Source organism: Gallus gallus, chromosome 3 (assembly GCF_016699485.2).
Source record: "Gallus gallus isolate bGalGal1 chromosome 3, bGalGal1.mat.broiler.GRCg7b, whole genome shotgun sequence".
Lineage (NCBI taxonomy): Eukaryota > Metazoa > Chordata > Aves > Galliformes > Phasianidae > Gallus > Gallus gallus.
In genome coordinates, this window is record NC_052534.1 from 25,058,871 (window position 1) to 25,080,817 (window position 21,947).

Here is a 21,947-nt window from a genome sequence, read left to right on the forward strand (position 1 = left end):
GAAGCTGTATTTCTCAACACAGTCACCACTGTTAGCGATGCGCTTTCACAAGTGATGAACAAGAGCCTGCATGACATGCTTGTAAAAAGCTGTACCAGATAAGGTACCCAACTGTCTTTGTCACCACTGCTGAAATGCACCACGCACAGTTTCACTTTGCTCACATCCACTGTTTGGTCTCCTTAAATGTTCTGCATGCATCACTGATGTCAGTGGGTGCCATTTTTTCCACATGGAGGAATTCACTGACACACCTTTGCTCCATGCACGCTTCCACATCAGACGCCATTGCGTCAGACTGCCCCACTGCTGCCATCTGTCACACGGCAACAGTATGTAATGGGATGTTGGTGGGAAGGTTCAACTCCTACTGTACCACCAACATCCACCTCTGACATCGTGGGCCAACATAATACTTTTGGAGGGTGTTACTTTCAGAGCAGCCCACGTATATGAAAGTTGAAGGTCCGTCTAGGTGTCATCCCTGCTTGGAACAAGTTTGTAACAGAGCTGGGACAGATTAGAACTCTCTGAAGATGTTTTTTCTCCCGTTCTTCAGTTAAAGATGGGAATTCAAATACACTTTTGAAGAATGTACATTAGAATCTTCCTAGTTTAGAGATTTAGAGCAAGTTTGTGATTTCTGGATGTGAAGTCTACTTGCTGTTGAAACAGAAAAGGGGATTTCTGAGGAAGCACAAAGTTCCATACAAGGGAGAATAATTGTTATAAAATTATAAAATAATCAAAGTTGTTGTTAAGTTGTTGCTGATTAATTAGATTTTAGACTAGTTCTAGCGAGGATCTCCCTGATGTTCTGTCTCCACTAAATTGGATACAAAGGCCACAAATGTTTGGTTTATTTTTGGTGCAATCCTGAATAAGGGGTTTTTCTTTCTAATTAAAAAGCGAAATGATTGTCTTCTGTGCTTTCAGAGGACATGAATTAATTTGGAAAGCAAAAGACCATTTTTCTGGTGATTTCAAAATACTGTCTTATCATCTTGTGAGATGTACTGTGAATGTTACAGTCTTACGTTCTATATGAAACTGAAGTGCAGTAAGATATAAGATTATCTTAGTACAGTTATCTCAGTTGTTGCAAAATACTATCTGCAGTCAAATTTGTAGGCATAGTTTTGCAAGTACTGAGAAGTCACTTGCTCCCTGGGAATAAAATCACTACAGCAGGGACATCTAAAATCTGGAATACAAATCATTTTATAAAGGGAAAGTGGTCCAATCTCAAGTCTTTGTTACTAAATTCATGTCTACACTTTTCAGGCATCTGATGCTACTTCTTGGGGAAGATGATATTGGACAAATCCATGATTAGAGCCTTTGTAATGTAAACCATCCCTACTGTGCTGGAATTGATTACACACATTTGGTGAAGGATGATTTGAATGGTAAGTCACTTAGTCATATTCTCGTTTTCACACATCATTCAGCTTCCTACTGGCCTTCTGCTCATTCTTTTCTCTGTTCTCGCAGCAGTATGCACAGCATGTTCCCACCATTGTTCAGCATATAGTTTAAGATGATATTAAGACTGAAAGATCGGTGTAAATGTGTAGGAAAAACTTCCCACTGAAATGTCTAGACTTCTCAAATGCACAAATTGCTACAACATTTGAACATCCCCAAGGAAAACAAGGAAATCTGCAGAATTTAATGAAGAGATGAACTAATTGCTGTGCATAATTATGAACTCCAGTCCTACAAGTGACTGTGCATTCTCAGTTTGCCAGTACAGTTTGAGGGAACTGAGAATACTCAGCAGCTGCATCTCTCAGATTTAACTACGTGGCCAAAGAAACTCTGCTTACTACTATGTAGAGCATCTGAAGCTGAAAATAAGAGGATTGAGCCAAAATAGAGCCTGGGCCTCAATTCTAAATCTGCATCAAATTTATCTTTTTATAGTCACCAGGCTAAATTTCCTTATGTGAACACGGTGAAGTATGAGATTCCTCAGCTTCTAAAATGTTTTGATTGTCCTTTTGCAAAGAGCAGTATCATAGGAAGACTCAAATCCAGTTCTTACAAGCTCCACAGTTTTATTTTTCTTTCTAAACTCTTGCATAGAGTTGCAACCAGCCTCTGATGTCAAAATCTTGATTAGAAATATTTATCCAAAGTCTGAAGGTACAGAGTGGAGCTCCAGAAGACTTCTCAGCCATTTCTCAATACATATGAGTTGTAGCAGCATGGCATGATGCAGTTCTGAGTCAAGAAATGTGGGCTGCTGAAATGACTGAAGGACTAGCAGTATAGCTACCTTAGCACAGAGCTCTTCTCAGACTTATAAAGCCTGTGGTTCTTGTAGAATCCATGTTTGGCCACTTGAGCTCCCTGTCTGAGCTTAAAATGCAGGTACAAAATTACAAGGTGTGAGGATGCAGCAGGACAGAGTGGAAGGCAGGCCCACAGCAGTACTCTGAGAACACTTTGGGCTAACCGATATGAAACTGTGCTCTCAGCCTGCTCCTTGTAGCTGAAAACCTCTTTTCCAACAACTTTATATAGAGCTGGCAGGACCTTACTTCTATTCATGCTCTCACTGCAGTCACTGCTTAGATTTCTGTTGAACTAAGAGGATGAGCAGTACTGCCCCAACAGGTGGGACCATTACAAGAATGTCCAGAACTTGTCAGAGAAGCGGTACCTTTAGAAATCTTCTTGACGGTTGGACTGGAAGATCTTGGAGGTCTTTTCCAACCTTGTTGACTGTATGACTCTATGAAACTGTATCTCAGTAGGAGCAAAAAGTGCTGAAGTCTTGCAGGCTGGGTATCAGTGCTCTGTGGACCTAAGGTAAGAGGGACATCTGGTTTGTCTGCTCTTACAACACAGGGCAGAATCTGTCCAGTTATCCCAGTTTTGTTCTGTATATCAAGTAACAAACATATGAGAGGAAAGGGAGAATTGTAAATGCTGTGCTTTGTATGTGATGCCCATCAAAGCCCTGATTTTCACAGTAAATGGGGCTCTATATTTGCCGTCTTTCATGGGCATATTTAAGAAAGATCTGAACAATCACTCCACATCCAGTGAAGCCACCTTTTAGTAATGTATTCCAGTCTTGGAAAGATTTAATGCATTTGCTATGTGGACTGGAGAGTGCACAACAGAATTTCTTCCCTGACTTTGCTTCAGGCAGTGTTCCCTAGCATTCCTTCTTTCTGGTAAATAAATCTGTGCATAAATAAGACACTAAAAATCTTTACTTTTTGATAAATTTTTTAGTGAATATTTCTGTTTGCGTAGGGCTCTCTTTGGTCCCCCAAAGCCAGATCTGGCCCATATACAGTGAAAATGAGGCTGTCTGCTCAACATGCAAGACTCTTTATGTTCTAGCAGTAAGAATCAAGTAAAAGGAAAAGGACTTTTCCTTCCTTTGTCTTCTAGCAATGTTGGCTTAGACAGCCACCAGCACATGAACATTTACATAAGGAGGAAACTGCAAAGCTGCTGCCAACTGCCCATAATGCCTGCCAAAAACAGATGTTAGATGTTACTACTAGAGTAATGTCTTCTTCAGCCTGACATGTGAGTGCTGCAATCTTTATTTAAAAGGAAGAGGAAAAATATGGCTGAATTAATGAAATGAAGCACACAGCATATGGTCTGAAAAAATTAGAATGAAAGGGAAAGTGCTGGTTGTCCAATCGCCTAAGACAGCTAAAACTTAGCTGGGTGGATTTCTCACAGAGAACTGCCCTGGGCTGTGCTGTAGCTGAATCTCATCACCTAATAGGTCTGCTTAACTTTTACAGTTTTGCTCCCATGTCTTCACAGTGATTTTTAAATAGTTTCCTAAAGGCAGTGAGTAAAACTGCAAAGCTCTGTATTGACTAAGAGGATGATAAAACCAGCATTCTCTGTTAGCAGAAATCTACACATGCTAAGCACCAGACAACATTATCACAAAAACTGTGAATTATGCTTGGATTTTTTCTGTCATCTTGGATGAATCCTACAGACTCTATAGAAACACAATTGAGGTAAATCTTTTGTGTTTTATTTGTCATGCGTTTCATTCATATATTTTATGGAAAAAGAAAGAACCTATCTGCAAAAGTGAACGGTAGTATGACTTCTTACTTTGTTTACCTGTCTTTCTGTGAGCAGAGAACTAAGCCTCTACAGAGCTCAAACTGAAGAGCTTACACTGAAATCAGCATTTTATAGTCAGCCAATATGAAATTTTATATGGATACTGGTTCTTTGGGGTCAGCAGAACCAATGAATCCTCCTTTCTTGCATTTGTGTTTTGAGGCTGAGCTTTTAGAGGGACTCAGGGATACCCAGAAATGGCTAGTTCATTCTTCAGCTCTTCTTTTGGTTAGTAGTTGCATTGTTTTACTTGCCAGCCACGAGTTTCCTGAGTCCCCTGTTCCTTGCCTAAATGCTGTCAGAAGTAGTTAAAAATGTCATGGGAAATACAGATAACCATACAGGCACAAATACTGTGTAACTGCATCAGCATTGTTTCTTCAGGAATCCTGTCTAAGGTGGGGTCAAATCCTCAGTTTTCATAAGCTGTGATTTCATCATGTAGGCACTGCAGCGAAAGCAATTTGCACCTACTAGGTGTCCGTCCCAGATGACTACCGCACCAGGCAGAGCCTCTCCCTCTCCCACTGCAGGAGCAGCTCACACAAACCACCTTGCTGTTTTTAGAATTTTGACTTGAAGCTGTTGTGGGTAAAAGGCAGCTGCCTAATTACACAGCTGCCTGCCTTGCAAGGGCACGTGAACAAAGTGCCACCTTCTGCTTTTGAAGATAGATGGGACAAGAAAGTGAATGCTTTGTATCCTCTCTACGCTCTTTTCTTCTCCTTGGCTAGGAAAGAGGGTTGTCAGGCCCTTCCCAGGCAGATTTGAATAAGATAGGGTCTGCATACTGGTCACTGCTGACAAGAAGAGAAGCCCTAGTTCCTTTCTTATCACACCTGCTATGCCTGTGGAGAGGTCTGGTGCTCCTTTGCTCCCGTAGGGAGCTAATTTACCTGATTGATATGGCATTCTGTGTGTGCATTGTTACTTTTCATGACTTCGATGAACTAAATCAGCCTGGTAGAGAATCGAACACATAGCAGATCTTCCTTCAGAGAAGAGGAAGTAGGGATGGGCTTACACATTTTAGTAACGCTGGTGTATTGGGTTGGCTTAGTCATCTTGCTTAAATATACCATCTGTAGGGGAATTGTTATGTCCTGGCCTGAACTGATGATTGAGCGCCTGGTGAAGGCTTGCCCAGGAAGCATAGGTGCAAGCAATTCACCCGTGCTTCCAATGTGACCAGAGGTCCCAGAGCCACCCCTCCCTGGGCTCAGTTAAAGGCTAGCCTCCAATGGGATAGTGTCTCTTGGCTGATGGCTGTTTCTTGATAAGGAGTGCTCTAGAACCAGAGACTCTCTCAGTCAGACAGGTGAGACAACTTTTTCCTATATCTAGTATTGTTTTTTTTCTAATGGTGCTTTGCCTGATATTTGTGTAGAACTTATCAGAAGCAGTTTCTCTGTTTCTAAGGGCAAATATCAACAGATTGTGTTGAGATGTTATCACTGCAGGAGAGTGACACAGAAACAACACTTTGCAATATGCTTTCAAAAACTCTTCAACAGTCTTGGTTTTTGCTCATCCTGATTCTTTAAGCATTTTTCATCTCTTCCTTCTCTCAAACTACTGTCTGTTTCTCCTGTGACTTGCAGTGGAGTTGGAGAAAGAAACAAGTAAACGTGTACTAACATAATTCTGCAGAAGGTCTGTAACAGCAGAACAGTGATGCAGAACTTCTGCTGGATGCAAAAAGTAGCGTGTTTGGCTGTTAGCCCTTGCATCCTCCTATCCTCCTATCTAAAGAAGTAATTACTGTGGAATTATATGAGAATTAATTATCTGTAGAGAATGACTTGGCCCTATTAATTCTGGGTCTCACATAAGAAAAAGAATGGGCCTAATGTGTCATCAGACTTCTTTTAGCTAGCAGATTTGGGACTCATTGGTATCAACTATCAACAGTGGGTTTTGTTGAATATAGATTGGTGACCTCTGACAAAAACTGTAGGATAAACTTGTGTCATTTTATCTTATTATAGAATACTAAGATGTTAGATGAGATCAGTCTTATTTTCTTAGGCTGTCATGCAAGGGGTTAAAGCTGATATTCACTGAATTATTATTTGCAACCAGTCAAGAATGAATAAGGCTTTAATGTACGTGGAGTCAGAAATAGCCGATGTTAAAACGCTATCACAAATCAAATACAGTATTTCAAGGAGACAGTTACAACATCGTGTCTAATTAAGTCTTCACTTAAGCATGTGTGTAATTTTGTTGTTCAGAGTCATGTATTGCCCTATAAAACCTTTCCTGCAGTGAATTATGGCGCATGGTTTTATGTTGCCGTTTGGTAAGGGATGTTGTGGAACTTTTGTTTTGCAGATAAAGTCAGATGAAGTAAATGAAGTCCTAGGAAGTTTTCTGGGTTATTCAAGAGCCATATACAGCATTCAGAAAAATTAGATACTTATCACATAGGGCAGATATTTGAAGTACAAAGTATTTTCTTGTTACTGTGCTTTCTCTTTATTCTCGCACTATGCGGCACCTCCCCTGAATGGCTGCAAAACACAGGATCGATGTAGTGAGTTTGCTGGAAGTTTCCTAAGGGAAATAGCCTCTTGGCTGCAGGGGAACATTATCCTGATGTACCAACAAAACACAGAAAGCCACCACATGTGGATTTCCTGGTCACTAGACAGGAATGACTGACTGTAGCATGCGAGTAAAATGAACGGGCAACCTGAATGTCCTTTCTTTCTGGGAGAAAGTAAGTCCTGGGAGTTAAAATAGAAGCTGAAGAAAGGCTTGGATTTTCCTTTTTACTTTGAAAATTATGAGTAGCATTTAGCCATTACGTTTCTTTGTTGTCAAAAGACTTAGGAGTTAGCCAAAGGAAACCTGAAGACACCCCATGGTGTCTAACTGTAGTAGAACTACACATGTGCTGAATGCATAATACAACAATATCATGTCACCAACAGGGATGACCCTCCCATCAAAGCAGGGCCCTTTGGGGTAAAGAATGATCCAGCAAGAACAGAAGCTGGAGTGGAGAAAAAGCAGTATGTACATACCACCGAGCTCAACAGATGTGCTTGGCTGTCTTGCCTGTTGGGGTCTTACTGTATGTTGCACTGTGGAGTCTAAAATGTATCTTTGTCAGTTTGAGAAGAGATACTGCGAATGAATCTCATTCACTGGAAGCATCCAAATTTCACAGAAATTCTGTAGAAAAAGGAGAGTGCAAAACACATTCAAAAGGGCAAATCCATCAGAGCTTTTTTCCTGAATTAGTGCCCTACTACTGAACAGCTTTCTCAGACAAAATCAGTGCAATCCTCCTTCTTGCTCAGATATCTTACTGATGTAATAACACCTGCTGTTGCTTGTAATAGTAAACCTGTGACAGAATTTGCTTTCAAGAAACTGCTGTGGTGGGAGCAATTTAATGTTATAAACCAGATGATTCCCAACCTTCAGGCAGTGGTCTATGTAAAGGAAGTACACTGGCATATTCATCCAGTTAAAGTTAAAAACAAAGAGCAAGAGAAGCAAAAGAAGAGAGCTCCTTGTAAGCAGGAGGGCTTTGTGTTTTACAATTTAGAAAAATGATTTCACTTACTAACTTGGCTGGGGAGGTTAAGAGCTGCAGTTAAATGAAACTGCCAAATCACAAACCAGTGATCTGGAAACAGAAGAGAAAGGAAATTAAGGCCAAAGAAGTAGTTCTTCGGTATCAACTTAGTATGCAATTTCTCACATTTTTTTTCCTGTCATGGGTCATTTTTGTGTATGGATTGAAATACATGGTGATGAATTAACCCTATTCAGACATACCCATGTGGAAGGGTAAAAATACAAATGGGAGAAGCCCTTAAGAGACTTTGGTGAAAATGCTTTCCACAGCTCTGCTGGAGATGGGCGGCTGCTGCTCTGTGACGCTTCCTTGACTGCTGCAGATCTAACTTCAGGTTTTTGTTATGATCTGAGCTATGGAACTGGACCTGATTAAGAAGAAGAGAGGAAGCTAAAAGAAGCAGAAACTGTGCATACAATTACTATTCACTCCTGGCTTTCAGGTTGTTTTGCTTTGCTCATACAAAAAAAAGAAGGTAAGAATATACAACAAAGGCAGTTTATGCTTTTATGGCATGGCTGGTAAAAGAATGTCTTAGCCCTATGCACAGTGCAGAAGGACAGCTCTGCCGTGCACTGCACATCCCTGAAAAGCCTTTGATGCCTGGGCTGGAGGTGTAAGGAGGGCTAGAAATCCTGCTGTAATCTAGGACTCATTCCCAAATATGTGTAACATATCACATCAATTTGCCATACTAACTCCATCAAGGGTTAGTGTCCTCTTTCAAGGAATGGGACAGCACCACAAAAGATCTCCTGAACAGTATTTTCAGTCTTCTGAGGCTACAGGCAAGTCCAGAATAGTGTCTTCTCATATACTTCCTCCTTGCATCTTTATGCATGTGAACATTCATTCCGTAGCAGGATAAACCAGAGTTTTTAATTACAGTAAGGACCACGTGTAAAAGCAACGCTACACTGTAATGTTGTTAATTGTTTGCTGCATGCTGTGTTGATGGAGAAGTACGTGAGGCCATATGATGGAAATAATTTTAGTTCTGTAGTATAATTTCAATTCAAGTGGGAACTTTATTACCTCTTTAGTTCATAACAGTTTGAAACATACATACCAAACATCACATCACTAAGGAGTTAGTAACGTAGTCCTGAATATTTTTCACTGAAACAGTCCCTTCATCTTTCCACCAGTTTCCCAGAGAAGCAACTGAGAAGGAGGTAAGATTTATTAGTATACTCAGAAAAATGGGATAGATGTCTCTCAGTGGAAAAAGGATGCTTTTCTAATAAGCACTAGCACATCTCTTTCTTTTGCTTAAGTCTCAGTTTCACGCTGTTATTGTATTATCAGTTTGAAAATCTAATTTCAAATACTGGAATGATTAACAATGAGGTATAAAAGACTGACGGCAGAGGGCAGGCCTTCGCCTTCATTAGTGGCTACAGTTCATTGGCTACCAATGATGTTTTATTCCCAAGAATCCAGCTCAGGGTGAAAAGTGGGAAGGATGTAAGACAGGAAAAGGATTCCAAATAAAGGAAGGTACATAGTGATCCCTGAGCATAGTTGGTATGCAGTTTCCATTTAATCAAAAACATTTTATACGTATCCGTCAAACAAATTATATTTCAAAAGGACATATGCAGAAGCATTCTTCTTCAGAACTAATTCAGAGATTGATTCAAGGAAGCTGGTAAACTACTGCTTTCTATTCCTTTGTTATTTTTTCATGAATATTCATGGTTAATGTCAGATTGTGGGTAGAACATAACTGTGCATACATAACTAGTAAAATAAGACTGAGCAAAGGATCTTACTACTACAGTAAGATGTCATTTATCTTATTCAATGACCCATTTTTGTGAAATGAATATCGCACTAGTGTATGAGGATCTCAGTCTTCAACTGCTCTGAAGCTATCTGCAATTAAATCCAAGGGGTTTTTTGTTTCTCCCCTTCTCTTTATTTCTTCCTTGAAAGGAAAGATGTCTTCCTTCCCTATGTATTTCTGTTTCTCTTTGCCTCCAAAGACAGTTGCATGACGTGACAGAGCTTCCTAGAGAAGCAAAATGCACTTGATCCTCCTAAATTCAGCAAGGAATGGCTGTATCTTGTAAATCTGAACCTTGTAAATAGGTGACATGAGTTCGTGTGTTTAGCTGCAGCTACAGGGCCCAGAGGAATTGTGCATGACTGTGGGATCGCACACCACATGCATTTTCACTACTCTGATGTTGATATTTACAGAAGCATTGAAGTTCACAGCTGTCCATCCTTTCATAGATAATCAATATATCATGCATCAGCACTGGTGGTTATGCATGTCAAGTAACAAGTCATCAGCATCTAAGCTATTAAAGATTGTGCTATTATTTTTTTGTTGTTGTTGTTGGTTGAAGAGCTGTAAATCTGTCCTCACTAAAAAAAAGAAAACAGTAGAAACCAAGAATCTCAGTATAGAAACCATCTCTTGTTATCATTTTTGCCTCTGGTCAGGAAATGCTTATGGAGTGACGAGAGAGCTTTCCCTGGTACAAAAGTGAAAATAAAAAAATCTGCATGGTCTCTAACCCACCCTAGCTGTCACCAGCCGACAGATCTGAAATATGAAAACCACTTCTGACATTTACTGATCGTAGTCTACCAGATGGTGCGTGACACTTCCAGACCAAGTGATAGGGAAGATAGGAATGGATGGAAAGCAGAGCAGAACGGAACTGTAAGCATCCTTTTCTGTAATTCTAACCATTTGCTACTTCATAAATTAATCAATCTGATTTCTGATGTGTGGTTACTATTCTACTGAAAATTGAACTAGCACAAATGGATCCCATTCTGCATCACAGATGAAGATAAAGATTACAGGAGATAAACAGAATTACGTGAGACTCTGGAATCATCTCTTTATCTCCAGTGTTTCCCTTGTGACACAGAGATATTTGTGGTCTAAATTAGCGTTAATGTTTTGCAAGGCTTAATCCATACTGCTAAATGATTTTGTGATAAACAGCCATAAGTGCAAAACATTACAATTCTGTTTCCCAGACTATAATTTTCTGCAGCAGTAGAAAGACATTACTGCTTACTTTGACTTCTGTTCTGCTAAATAAGGGCGTGTTTTAATGTGTTTCTGAATCTACCACACCGTGTTCTTCTGGGGTGGTTCACTGACTTATTTCCAGCTAACAAAACATGGGCGAATGCTGATGATCTGAAATCTGGAACTGAATGTAACATCCAGGAGCTTCCCTCAAGATGGCACTACTGAACTGTTTCACATACCTCTGAACCCTTATGTAATCTTGTTTATACAGCATCAGGGTCATTTTAAAGCTAAGATCACACGATGCAAATTTGACCAATGATTTTCACTTTCATTTTGGCAAAATGCCTTCTTTATGTCTAGGCACAGACATGTAAAGGCAATATTTTTGTGCAGGCTCTGCCAATAGAGTCTTGTAGTCAAAGAACACTTGTTTAAAAAATAGCCAGGATTATACTTTCCAGTTTGTCTTAGAAACTGTGAATCCCTCTGAAATCTGCTACGCAGATTTATGGGTGTCAGATTTACAGGCCTCTTTTCCTGTTTGCTGAAACTCCAGATCTGTGCTGAATTGAACATGCAACATATGAATTTGAAAGGATGATACAAATCATGGTCAGAACTGGAAGAATTTTCCCATATCTCTGAACAGAGAGAGAGCCACTACATGCCGCTCAAGTAGGAGGCTCTTGCCTTTGCACCATCCTACTAGAGCTACATGAAACACTGAGTAGAAATCAGAGGTCATGTAGTATCTAGAGGTGAAAGTTTGGGAGCAATGTTCACTGTATCTCCTCTCATTTCAAGCTTTGCAAGAAATACACCCTAAACTTCCCACATGCTTTCCTGACCTTTGCACAAGCTTGCAGCTTTCCATATTGTTAGTTATTTACAAAGAAAATCTGGACTGTGATCAGTAGAGGCAGTCCTTAGAAAGCAAATGCCTTTTTTCATTTTTCCTTTTATGATTTTCTGCACTTGTCCTTCAAATACTGCTCTCTGAGAGTGCTGTTCTCTTGAATAATGCTGTAAAAAAACCATTTTTTTTCTATAGGTAATTCTATGTTGAATTTTTACATAGTTTGGGATAACACACTAAGAAAAACTGTTAGAGGAAACTGAGATAATATCTCTTATAATAGCAATCACCTTACAGTCACAGAATCGTTAGAACTGCTGGAAATAATCTGGCTATTCTTTGGGTGCTGTAGGAGATATAATGAAATTATCCTCATTACAATACTGAAGAACCTTGCTATGCTAAGACTATGCTATGCCTTGAGTAAGTGATTAATCATAGCATAACCTCATCCATGTACCCATTAAATGACTTGAATAGCATGCAACTGTGAAGATGTTTTCTCACTGTGAAAGATGGGTAGTGTCATAAAAACAGTTTCCACTTGAAATGCATTTTTTAACTTTTAAATATTTCCTCAGTGGTTTAACGGTAGTTGGATTCTACCCCTATGTGTTTCTGAAAGGTGATTAGGCTTTTTTCTCAAGCTTCAGCAATCTTAAGAAATGAGTAGACTTGAGTGAAGCCTCCCTGCTATGTGACACCAATGCAGCTCAGTCAATGCTTAGCACAAAAAGTTGTTTTGACAGGATGCATCACCTCTCCCTCAGAGCTGTTGCCTTCCCACAGCAATGCTGCCTTTCCACGGGTCCTGAATTACTGTGAAAGACGCTTTGTGACCGCACATGACGTTATAGCAAGAAGTAGCCGTAGCTGTTCACTGCAGATGAAGAAGGGCCAGCTTGCCTAAGCACACTGAGCTGAAATGGCTAAATTTAGTAAAGGTCCATTGGACAACCCTGGATAAATTTTCAAGTGGCATCATGTTGAAAAATGATTATTTAGCAAAAACTCCAAAATAACAGTTGAAGAAGGTAATATGAAGAAGGCATGTGGGACTAGTATTAGATCTGGAAGTTGGTGGCCCTGCATGCATCAGGGTGGTTGGAGCTTGATGATCCTCGAAGTCCCTTCAAACCCAAGCCACTCTATGATTTTATCACCTCTGTCTTTAACAATGATACCTGAGGGAATCCATGGCAAAGGAACGCCATCCAGGGTGCTGGTCAGTTAGCTGCTGTATCCACAGAGAATGGCTATTACTTAAGTTCCTCAACTTGATATTGTGTTTCTTTCTCCTCCATGTACTAAAAAGTTGTATTTTCAGAATCTGAATACGTGTGAAGATGTGGACATTGTCCATCATATGTTCAGCAGAAAGGTTTATTTGTACATTTAACTGGCTTTTGTAGGACCAGGGGAGAAGTGCAAATCAGGCTGTATTTCTTTTATAACAAAACCCTAAACCTCAATTACTATGTTGAAAATACGCATTCTAATTCCTGTGGCTTCTTTCAGTAGAGAAAGTTACCTGATGAAACCCTTTGTTGTCTTCCTTGTGTGGAAAGATTCAGTATTTGTGTGTGATAGTGGTAAGAATCACTGCGATTAAAAGGTCTAGCTGAAGTCAATATTAGCTTGCAGTTTATTTAACAGAAGCAGTGGTTGAATCCTGAACTCTTGGAAGCTGCTGTGATGACAAAAACAAAGCAGAGAAAAACTATACAGTCATGCTACTCCCCGAATGTAACGAGCAGGACTAAAATAAACATTACCCTACTGCTTACTGGATCTCAATCCTGAAAGCACATATGCATACACTGAGATTCACAGTCATGGACTTTCTGACTAATCTGTGTAACACAACTTTGTGGGAGTGTTTTTCAGATTGAGACCCTAAGATGACTATTGCAGGAGGGGTAGATGCTTGCCTTAAAAGGCACTACCCTACTGCATTGTCTAATGGCCTGAAAAGGTATGAAACAAGCTATAGATGGTAAGGGAGTAAGGCTGATGAAACATGAAAAGAAAGTTAGATCTGTTTCCAGTCTTACGATGCCTGCTGTGCCTTTTGCTCTGGCAGGCTAGGGAAATTATTACAGAGTGTTTCTGACTCTGTGAATGAGTAATAATTTCATGGGATGCAAGAAGAGACTCGAACCTCAGCTAAAAAATGACTTTTTGAGAGTATTATTAGTATCTAGAATGAATAATAAATTTCACTCCTGCTGATCTCTTGTTATCCCTGTCTACTTTTTTCCATTTTTCTACTTTCCCACTCCTTAACATTCATTGCATAGTTATGACTTAATAGCTTAGTGAATGGTTCCTCAAAATTGTGTCCATGCTTTTGGAAATATGATAAAAAATTATTCCCAGATTTAATGAGAGCAAGAAGCAGACAGGCAGAGAAAAGAATGGTCTAAGTAAATCTTTATATCACAGTCAACTTTAGTTCTGTCCACAAGTATAGCTTATAAAAATGACCCACTTTTAATATATTGAACAGTTTCTTTTGCTTAGAGTATAATAGATACCAGTGAAAGATGCAAGAAAGTGAACTTCTGATTGCTAAGTCTGTCTTATCCATACATGAGTGGAATGTCTCTACTCTAGTACTGTGCAGCAATGGCACATGAAGTAATACAGTGAGAATTTCCAGTGAGTAAATAGAGTTAGAAGAACTGATATGGACAACTATTAAACGCATGATATGACACTTTGATTGCAATAAGAAAGCAGTATTCATATGTACAAGCAGAAGGAGGAGAGGGACCACTAAGCTAGGCTTTCACAGAGAAGCAGAATGGAATCTAATCAATGCAAGCCTGCTTACAGGAAGGTTGGCATCAAAACACAACAGCTGAAGTGTAGCAGATGGCTAGATCTGAAGGAGATGTAAACAGAGGCCGAATAACTAAGCATTACATTCTGCAGATGTCAAAGTTTCCAGGCTGTAAAAAGTTTAGTCTAAGTGTTCTCCTGAAAGCTCTTTTTGTTTTTTGGTTACTTAAGCCCCTAACTGTACCCCTACTCTTTAAGATACTGTGTGATACCTTAAAGGCATATGAGTTGTCTGCTTTCCCGGACTGTGGTGGCCACTGAAAGGCCATAAAATGCAATTATCATTTTCCTGCTTCTTGGATCCTGCCAGCACTGTGTCCTTTCAAAATTTCTCACTCAGTAGCAACAAGATAGATACTTACCAAGTAGCAACAAAGGCGAGAGCACTGTCATCAATATAGTTGAAGGACGAAGGAGCACGGGGACATTGTGGTTAATCCATCAGATCAGGAAGCTAACAAATATCTTAATTCTGTTCTTTTCTCTCTTTCTCACATATTCCCAGCTAGTTCATTGGGCCTGTGTATAAAGAAGGAATTCTACACCTCAGAGAATGGCAGAAAATCAGAAGGGAGGGCTACATGCAGGAGTCTATTGTCCACAGGGCAAAGAGATTTTGCTGTAGCCCTACAAAGAAATAAGCAGACTGAAAAGTCATATGAGTCGACCGTGATTTGTTCCGTGCATTTTGTGCTGCCTACTTCTTTTGTCATCTTCTCCCACTTGTGACTTGAACTTCTTTTCATATCACACCTCTACTTAGAACAGGCCACTACTTTGCAGATCATAAGCACCATTCATCTCTTTCAATCTTCCCTTAAAACACTCTGCCACTGAAAAGAAAAATTGTGAGATCTCTTCACCAACAATAACTGGCCTGTGCAATACATTTTGCAAGCAAGATAGTTGTTTATTCTCAGTGTGCTCTGTAAAGGGTATGCACGTACTTGATGCTGTATACACAGCAGTATCTTCCAAAGTTGGGTAATTCAGACTCATAGGGCAGATGTTGTGACTAGTCTTCAAAGAAAGAACAGCAAATGGCAGTGTAGAGGGGAATAATAGATTATATCCTGAGCCACTACCTGGAAACTGATACTAAGAAAATCATACAGGGAACATGTTACTTTCCAGCTTGAGAGTAATGAAGAAAGAAGCTCAGTGGAAAAATATTTTTTAAAAATTAACTCATATTTAAATGACTGTTTTTAATCTCTTGCTCTTATCTTTAGTGATTGTAACTGTTTTCGATGGGTTGATGTATTATAAAGGATTTTTTTTTCTTTTCTTTTTTTTTTTTTTTTTTTTTGCCTGATTTCCACTTTACTGCAGGAATTCCAGCTTTCTGCCCTCACAATGTTGGGCTTCCACCAGCAATGCAATTTAAGTAGCCCAACGGGCCTGTGTCCAAACACCAGCAATACCATGCCATGACTTCTACTGTACACATGATTAAAGGTTGTCAAACAACATCTCTTGTTCAAGGAACGTTTGGATGTTGTGTTGAGGGACATGGTTTAGTGAGAACCATTGGTGATGGGTGAATGGTTGGACTCGATGATCCTGTGGGTCTTTTCCAACCTTGGTGATTCTATGATTCTATGATCTCCAGTTTATATTCATCAGAAATCTTTCCCATATCCGGAAGAAAGGCTTCATGGTCTCCATTTGGACTCTTTCATCTTTTTCATGTCATAAAGATGAGGTTATTGTCCAATATTTTGTAGTATATTGGAATTACATTCAGGATACCTCCCTAAAGTGACTGAACAAAGGATATTTTAATAGGGATTTCTGCTGATGCAGATGAATTCAAACTGCACTATAAGGATATTCATGGTACTGAGACAGGCCTTACAGAAAGAAAAAATAAAAACCATGCTTCAGCTAGCATTCAGCTTGCAGTATTAATTGATTTGTTTTGCTTTGGCAATACATTTTATCTAATCTAATTCAATCAGAGTCCAAATGTCATGGTGGAATGTAACCACATGTGACATTGGCCAGTCCAATGACTTGGCTGGTGAAATTACTATTATGGCTGACAATTCAGTTCTGGCATGTGGAAAACTCTATGTTGCAGTCAGGGCCACGCATAACACAAGGAGATGAAAGACTTGATCCCTGAAGGTGTAATTGTGTGATAAAGCTGTCCTAGAGTATGCAAAGACTATAGGTTCATGCCAGCTATGGTTTTAAATTCAGATCCATGTGTATACATTGCAAGAATTAAAGGTCTTCCCTCCAAATGTCTGAGCATTTTTAAATGCTAAAGGAGATAACAAGTAAAATTCAGATCCAAATTGAAATAACTCTTTTCAGTGAAGTGTGGGGGTTCAAGCTGAAGTTGAGGTTCATATTCAACTTTAGCTGAACATACCATCTTCTCTCCTTGAAAGGAAGAAGAATTATGAATCATATAGTTAAAGAATTAATAGAGTTAAACAGAGTAAGCCAATGAATGTCATTGAGTTTGAAGTTCAGGTTGTTTCCAGGCAAAATGCTTGAAGCTTCTGGTCACTGATAAATTCAGTGCTTCATCCTGAGTAATCCATTTCACGTCTCTTTCCATAAGCATAAAACTTCACTGAGACTTCCTACTAGCCAGAAAGCTCAGATGCTACACATGGATTTGAGCTTCTCAGACATCTCTACAGCACCCACTTAGGAGTTCTGCTCTATGGAATGCCTCATACTCTCAGCTGAGGCATGAAGCATGAGAATTGCTGTTTACATGCACTGAAAAACTTAACTCAGTTTTTGTAAGATTTCTGGGATCTGACCCTGGCCAATATCAGATGCTTCAGAGAAAAATGTAAAGAATGCTCCAGTACGTATTTCTGGAATAAACTTTGCTATTATACAGAATAAAACAAATGTAGGTAATGCAGTTACTGAGTGAATATTAACCATGCGTTTTAAGAACAAAAACCCATGTGTGGAATCAGCTGTTAGCACCCTAAGCGATGTATGGAGCTTTAGGAATTAACCAAAGATCATTCCAAACTTTCTGCTCATCCTACAAAACTATTGCTTGCTTCAGTACAGCAGGAGGAACTTCACATCCCTGACTCTAAGAGAACTGCAGGGTTGTTTGTTTCCACGTGGAGCTGTTTACAATTGAAGCTTTCACATATACTCTCATAAATCTTGTTCAGTTATTCATTTATCCAATTCTGCATGGTGTTTTTCTTTTCAGCTCCTGGAAATCTATAGCAGGGAAGTTTCTATAAACAAGCAATCAGATACCTGTATGTGCAATGTATAATGAACAACAGCCATGAACTTATCCTCTGCTAAACATCTTTGTTTTAATATCCCTCCAAGAAAAAGTGATGGCACGTGGCTTAGCTCAGAAAATGGGGACTTCTCTGAGAAATGTGCTAAAATCATGTACTTTTCCCAGTGTTTGCGTGACTTTCTGTGAGCTTAAGTTTTCTTATCAGAAAGTATCTAATGCCTTCCAAGCTTCTAGCTCTCCTACTGCTGGTTAGACACTGTGCCGTTCTCAGTGAGACGCTGGTTCTTTCTCACCCCAAATGAATTGGTGTGTAATTGCCAGATATCAGCTCACGATGACTAACTTGATAGATTTCACGCTGCCCACAGAGTTCATCATAATACAATCATACCATCAACTAGTCAGGAAGTCAGTTCAAAGGCAAAGTGTGAAATCAGACAAAGAGGACCATGAGAATCTGCCCTTGGTGAAGCTGTGCTGTCTCACATAGCCTCCTCATCTTGAATGTCCCTTAATGTCTATTCCAGGAGGATCTACTCCATGTTCTTCCCAGGCAGAGATGTGAGGCTCACTGGCCTGTAGTTCCATAGGTCTTCCTTTCTCTTTTTCTTGAAAATGGGAGTGATGTTTTCCTTTTTCCAGTCACCTTCTAGTCACTTTACCTGACAGCCACACATTTCCAAATATGATGGAAAGTGGCTCAGCAACACATCAGCCATTTCCTTCAGGACCATGGATTGCACATCGTCCAGCCCCATCACCTTGTACACATTCAGCCTCGTGAGGTGATGTGAGACTTGCTCTGCTCTTACTGTGGGTGGGATTTTGCTCTCTTGACCTCCACCCCACAGTTCAGGGACAGGAGAGACACAAGAAACCTGACTGCCAGTGAAAACAGGCAAAGAACTTGCTGAGTACCTCAGCCTTCTCCATTTCTGTTGAAGCCAGTTCTTCCTTCTCATTTAACAGAGAGGGGACACTCTGGCCTGCCTCTTCTGATCAGTGTACCTATAGAACCCTTTCTTGTTTTTAACATCCCTTGCCATGTTTAGTTCTGTCTGCACCTTGTCTTTCCTGATCTCATCTCTGTGTGTCTGGACAGCATTCCTGTATTTTTTCCAAGCCTCCCATCTGCCTGTATTTTCCTTCTTTCCCTCAGTTTGACCTGCAAGCCTTTGCTCAGCCATGCTGATTTTCTGCATCCTCTTCTCGACGAGGCAAGAGCCTAAAGGTGGTTTGTTGGACTTTTCCACTTTCCCAAATCTTCAGCACTTTCAGTGAGAGAACAACTGAGCAAAATAAGCTAAACAGGTCTTTGATATCTGTTAGATCTAATGTCATTCTGCTAAATGGGTATATCAGCCTTCTCCGTGAAAAGGCAATACTGACACAACTATTGTGTTTTGGGTTTTACAGTGCTGAGCTGCACGGTCACAGAGTGCATTTCTCTTTTTGGCTTGCAAAGGAGTAAAAACAAACATTCTGCAAGCTTCTCCTGTATCCAGGCCCACAGACATCCTGTTGAATGTACATAACGTTATGAAAGCTCCTCTGAACTAAGTAGAATTAATGTTGTTGAATGAGTAACTGTGAATAATAACTCCTTTTTACTGAAGAAGTAAGAAAACTCATATCTGTTTTTAAGAAGAAAACCAGAGTAAACCCCAAAGTCATCTTTCTATTTTCCATTTAAACGTTTGGAGGCAATTCCGAGACAAGGATCTAAATTTAGTGAAGTGATTCAAGAGTTACAGTAGCCTACATGATAGCAGCACTAACTTGCTTGGCAGACAGCCAAAGTCACAGGGCCAGACTGAGAGGTGCAAGAAAGAAGACTCGTTTGTCTTAAGGGAAGCAATGCTAGCTACTTTTACTCTTCTATGCGTGCATTACTTGACTAACATATGTGGAGAAAGAACATAGCAAATAACTAATGGCAAGCACTATCTGTTTCTCACTCGGTGACATTCAAGTATTTTAAATACTTTACAAACACCAGTTTGTAGTTGCAAATGTCATGTAAGATAGGACAGATGTTTATATAAATAAGTAACCTGTAGAACAGTAAAATCAAAAGACTTGCCCAATATTTCTGTATAAGCAAATAGGTTCTTTGAAAGAATGAAAGGTTATGGCAAGAAATTAAGTTTATTAGAAGTTAAAGATAACTCTAGAAATCTGTAGTCACAGCACAAATTTCCTATGTGACCATTCATTTATGTCTTCCTCTTATCTATTCTTTTTCTGTATAAATTGTGGCCTTCTGCAAAGCTTTTTCATCAACAGAGTATTCCTGAAATTTGCAAGGCTTTTTAAAATCTTCCCTGTTTCACCACAGCTGTAATAAAAATTTTCAGACTTTCTGAGACACTAAAAGTCTCAGTTCAATGTTAGGTCTCATCCTGAGTCAATGAGCCCTTTCAAAAGCAGGAATAAAAGATTTCCATCATCATAACCATAACATCATAGTCCTTTATAGCGAGATATCAGCATTGTTAAATGACTGCAGCAGTCCTACTTCCCACGTTTTGTAAAAGGGTGCGTGGTGATGGGAAGACCTGGACATGCTGCAGGGCTGGCTTCCTGGTTCTGAAAGCACTTCAAGTGCTGTATGGGCTTTGTCAACACAACTGTGCCCATGGTTGTACCAGTCCAGTAATCAGCAAGGCAAGCCATTAGGGTTTCTAATTCCAAGGCACTTTATCTGGACCCTAGGTACCTCACTCTATTACATTATTAATTTCTGTCTCAGCTTTGGACACTGTTACCTACTGGAGACTATGTTGCTTTATAATTGCTTTGTTAAAAGTGCGGATGAAAATCAGTTAGAACTGTACTACTGGCTGCAAATGAATTTCACTTAGAAGCTATTACAGCTACCAACCCCAAATTATCCTCATCCCAGCTGGAGAGGTGCCTCAGTCAGCAATTCACCTTTTAAAATGTTCTTTGTGTGAATAAATCAGAGGAATTGTAACCTAATTGGCCTTTGTTGTAATTTTTATTGGTGTATTTCCAGTGGATCTTTTTGTTTAACATTACGACAGAGTAAATCAGAAGTTCTGTGCAAATCAAAGTAACCACTTGGATTAACATTACTGCTATAGAAAATAGAGATAAACCCTTGAGGTGTATATTCAGCCCTTGGTTCTTGCAGAACCAAGCATGCAAGCACATCTCTTGATGGTGTCTTTCCTAAATGATAGGCTCTGACCCAGTTTTCATCACATCTCTGGTCTGGTATTCTGTATGCCTTGATCCAGATGTGCATTGGTGCTGTGAAGTAGCCTAACTGTACCAACAGCTGATCAAAAATTGTTCTGATTCTGCCAGCATGTTATTCCCATTTCTCCAGGGCTACCTGTTCTTGCTGTTCTTTGCACGCAAGTAGCTTTTCTATAGGCCATGCAAGCCCTAATAGAGACTGATCCTGGAGGCCCTTTCCCTACGGTAGGCCATTCAAATCTGAGGGAGCTAAGGAGTGCTGTACTGAGTCATCAGCAGTGCAGAAAGCAGTTCCATTCCTCACTGTTCTGCGTGTGTACAGTGAAGTGCAGATATCAGTTCCCTATGATGCTCATTAGTGCTAGCTGCAGTAGATGCAGAGCAGCTTAAATTTCCAGTGGTCCAGTGAGTACTCAGGGTACTCAACACTTAAGGAGTGGTTAAAAACTAGAAAGTCCTATTGCTGCTATCAGACTTCCAGGCACGTGCTCTGTATAGCTTACAGAGGTGAGAATAACTTAAAGAGCAAGAAGTGCAAAGAGAGAAGGTTGAGATTTGGAGACGCTTTACACCACAGCCTGTTGGAAGCCATTCTCTATCAACATCAGTCTGAAGGGTTTCAGAGGGGATTGGAGCTTGCAGTGTCTCTGTCACCGCAAAATAGGTGTGGGAAGCACTACAGCACTCTTAGAACCACAGAATAGCAGAATATCCCAAGTTGGAAGGGACACACAAGGATCATAGTGTCCAACCCCTGGCTCCACACAGAGCTGCCCAACATTCAAACCCTGTGTCTGAGAGTGTTGTCCAAAGGCTCCCTGAACTCTGGCAGCTGTGCCCACTGCCCTGGGCAGCCTGTGCCATGCCCACTGCCTTCTGGTGCAGAACCTTTCCCCAACCCCCACCTGGCCCTCCCTGACACAGCTCCATTCCCTTCACTCAGGTTCTGTCGCTGTCACCAAAGAGCAGAGCTCAGCTCTGTCGTTCCACTACATGTGAAGAGCTGCAGGCTGCCATCAGGCCTCTCCTTATTTTATGTATATTAAATATATGTATGTTCTTTTTA

At 40.1% G+C, this 21,947-nt stretch overlaps 1 long non-coding RNA gene across 13 annotated transcripts in view; it reads left to right on the forward strand.

Annotated features, from left to right (window-relative positions):
- LOC101750546 overlaps positions 1–21,947 on the forward strand; it is a 65,251-nt gene that overhangs the window by 24,981 nt on the left and 18,323 nt on the right. For all 13 annotated transcript variants that reach the window (XR_003074366.3, XR_006938759.1, XR_006938760.1 and 10 more), the window contains one exon: positions 1,285–1,409. This is a non-coding gene — a long non-coding RNA (circumsporozoite protein-like). The remainder of the gene's footprint in view (positions 1–1,284; positions 1,410–21,947) is intronic.